General features: G+C 31.4%; 1 pseudogene across 1 annotated transcript; it reads right to left on the reverse strand.

The window, feature by feature from the left end:
* Window positions 1–217: 217 nt before the first annotated feature.
* Window positions 218–980, reverse strand: LOC309974602 (annotated as a pseudogene). Its single transcript has one exon. The product of its transcript is annotated as an uncharacterized misc_RNA (transcript).
* Between the last annotated feature and the right edge of the window lie 2882 nt (window positions 981–3862).

The following is a 3862-nucleotide window of genomic DNA, read 5'->3' on the forward strand; positions in this document are numbered from 1 at the left end:
TAATATTTACCACAAATAGTGCTGTACAATTTAAGTAAACCTAAAGAAACTTTTTTTTTCCAACTTTTCAGGACTTTATTTGGTTTCCAGGACCAGATTCTGTACATTTCCAAGCTTCCTACTCCAACACCACTAATAGTATTTCACCTTCAAAAGTTTGAATTTTTTTTTTCTGGAATGTCAATGATACTCATGGTTTGCTAGTTACATCTTCAAGTCACACTTCTCCTGCTTTACTTTTTAATTGTGCATTTTTCCAGCCAGCATGTTTGCTGTCTTTCTCCTGAAGAATCTTGTTCCACTCCTCTAGAACCTTCGCCTCTTCCAGGAGGGCCTTTCTCTCCTCTTGAAAAACACTGTTCTCCTCTCTCAGAGCCTTGTTCTCTTCACAAAGGGCCTGTTCCTCCTTCCACAGAGCTTGTTCTTCCATCTCCAGTGCAAGTCCTTCTTCCATCAGGGCCTGTTGCTCCATCCTGATCGCACACTCCTGATGCTATAGGGCATTGATCTCCTCATGTAGAGAACTTATTTCTTGAAGGGTTTTCACCTCGTTCTGGAAGGCTTTCTCCTGTTCCCTGAGAGCCTTGATCTGAACTTCCAGGGCTCGATTCTGTTGCCAATAAGACTTACTTTCTGTGTTCAAGGCGTTGACTTTTTTCCCCAGGTGGTTTTTGATTTTCTAAAATCACACTTTTAAACGTACACAGCAGCTGGTTTCGCTGTCTCAGGGACTGGTTCTCCCCCCGGATTAACTGATTGCCCATTCGGAAAGCTTTGTTTTCTCCTCAAAGGACTTTGTTTTCTCCCCAGAGGGACTTGTTTTCTTTTCTGAGAGCCTTGTTCTCAGCCCCGGACACCTTATTGTCTCTCTGAAGGTTTTTTCCCACCTCCTGAGATCCATGTTTGAGCTTGTTTTGATCTTGGGTACAAGAGGAAAACAAATGCAGTGTCTTCCGTCTTTTAAATTCAGAGACAACCATTGTTTCTTAGTGTTTTATCTGAGAAGAGTATATAAACTCCCGGTGTGCTGGGTTCAACCAAAGGTGAACTAATGATATTTGGAATAAAAAAGGTCCTAGATTTGTTGAGAATGTGTTTGTATAGAATTGGCTGTTGGTTGACTTGCACAAATAGTAAACCCAGCAGGGATCTAAGAAGGCTCAGTGAGGCTCACTGCAGGGGAAAAAAAAGTGAAGTTATGAAGAGAAGTCAGCAAATTAACTATTAGGTTGATATAAAAAAACTGAATAAGTTTAAATCTCAACACACAAAAATTACACAATAATAATTCTAGATTACATATTGAATCTAGATGCCAAATAAAAGTTAATGTGTTGAATTGTTATGTGTTAAACTAAGCTAAACTCTGAGCTAACCTATGTATAATCAACTATTAATCTTTCACTAATATATTCATTATTTTAATTAAATCATCTGCTATTGGTGTGGAAAAATACCATCTATTTTTTTTTAAAAATGTCTTGCTTTGTGAGAACTAGAAAATATTTTTTAAAGAAGTTATACACTATATTTTTTACCATATTTACCTAGGCATTTAGTAGTAATATTACAAATTTAAACAAATATTCACATACATTTCTCTCATCTCTGAATTCCCTGCAAGGCTGATTCCTCTTAGTACTAGAAAACAACTTGTCAAGATTTTATGTCATCAATAGTGATGTCATATGCTGTTGACTCTAATGATATAATGGGTGCTATACATAGTGTTTGGCTGGTTTTTGGTATGTTTTTTAAGAAAAAAATATAATTAAAAAGTAAGGTCATATTAGATACCTGTCTATACTATTAGTGAATATGTATTTAGTCCTTGCTTTCATCTAAATTATTAAAATTAATTTATAAGATTGATTTTTGTTATAAGCAAAATAACTTCTAATTATCATAACCTAGGAATTAACAAGTACTAGTAAACACTGTACAATTCAAGGTGAAAATACTTTAAATGATTTTAAGATCACTGAAACAATAATATACTCAATAATCAGTATTAGGTAAATTTGTAAATTATACTAAGGAAATAGCACTGGACACATTCTAATTCCAGTAATCCTATATAAGGTAAATTTTTAGATTACCCAATATATGTCCACTGTTAGAATATAAAACAAGAGTATTTTTATAATTTTTTAAAATGTAAACTTTTGGTGAAATATTAAAACATTTAAATATTACTATATTAAATAGATGTCACAATGTTTTAACTATTTATACTTATAAATTTATAATTGGCTTAAGGTATAAACTTGAAAATAGAATATATAATAATATGTATAATCCCAAACCACTCACCTTCATAAAGATTTGCCAGTTTATTCACTGTGCCAGATTTCTTACCAGCTATTTACATTATATCTGTTTAATAAGATTGAAAAAGTATTTTTCTCACACAGTCATAACTCTCTAACTTAATAAAATAGTAAAAAAAAAAAATTATAATGGCATGGAATGAGAGTTAATATAAAATTAAGAGGATCTATGTGAAAATTTTCAATTTCTTTGTTTTTAACTTTATGAGAGTGAAACATCCATTTGATCAGCTTCATCTATAATTTAATTGAGAAAGTATTTTATGTAACTATGTACCAGCTTCTTCTTTATACTAGTGTTTCTAGTCTAGCTGTTTTACTACTGCTACCATGGTAGCTGAAGATTCAGAAAGAGTTCCAAAGACATTGGAACATTCTGTGTTAGAATGTTGCAATTCTTGAGACTTAAGGACAAACTGGGAAGCAAGAAGAAAGTCTCTGTTGCCCTTGATCTATTGAACAAAGTGAATTTATAATTTAAAACTTTCCCTCAATCTACAGGCCCAGATGATTTCATCTATGGATTCTTTTAAATATTTAAGAAAGAAAGAATATTAATATTTCTATGAACTCTTTCAGATGAGAGGAAAAAAAAAGAACTTGTTGTTTTGAGACCACATTACTTTACATAAAACCCTGGCAAGGATATTACAAGAAAGAAAAACTATAGTCAGAAGTATCTCATAAACACAGATGCAAAAATCCTAAACAAAAGATTAGTACACCAAGTACAACAATACATAAAATGCATAATGTGTCATCCATTTAACCAAACAATTTAATTCATGAACACAAGATTGAGTTAACATTGGGAAATCAATTAATGTAATTCACTACATTAATTTGTTCTGTTAAGAACAAAGGAGAAAACTTTCATCTCCTGCCAAGATGAGAAAAGTAAATTCAGAAGATTCAGAAAAAGCATTTTATAAAACAAAAATCAACACACTTTCATCATTAAAACCAAAACCAAACTAACAATACCATCACCAACAATTTTTTCGCACAGTAAGAGCAGAAAAGAACTTCTTTAATTCAATTATAAGTGTTAAGGAAAACCTGCAGAAACATGCCAGATGATAAAATACAAATAGATCACAAATATATAAAGATGTCCACTATCATCACTTTCATTCTTCATTTTCCTGGAATTTTTACTATTACAAGATAAGAAAGTATGTAAGGATTAGAAAAAAATAAGGCTCTCAGGATTTGCAAGTAATATTTCAAACATTTCTGAGAAAATGTTAAATTATTATAATAAAATAGTTAAACTACAGCTAACCTATTAAAATTGAATATGATTTAGTAAGCTTATTGGATATAAGGTCAATCTGAAATCAGCTTTATTTACATATATTCAACTAATGATTGGAAAAGGAATTTTATAATTATATATTATTTACATTGGCAGCAAAAGCATCTAGAAATGAATTTATGCAAGACCTCTATATAGAAAAATGTAAACATTATTGAGAGAAATTACTGAGCTACAAATAACAGGAAGAGTAGACCATGTTTATGACTGGAAG

This window comes from Leucopleurus acutus, assembly GCF_964270905.1.
Source record: "Leucopleurus acutus genome assembly, chromosome: 18".
Classification (NCBI taxonomy): domain Eukaryota; kingdom Metazoa; phylum Chordata; class Mammalia; order Artiodactyla; family Delphinidae; genus Leucopleurus; species Leucopleurus acutus.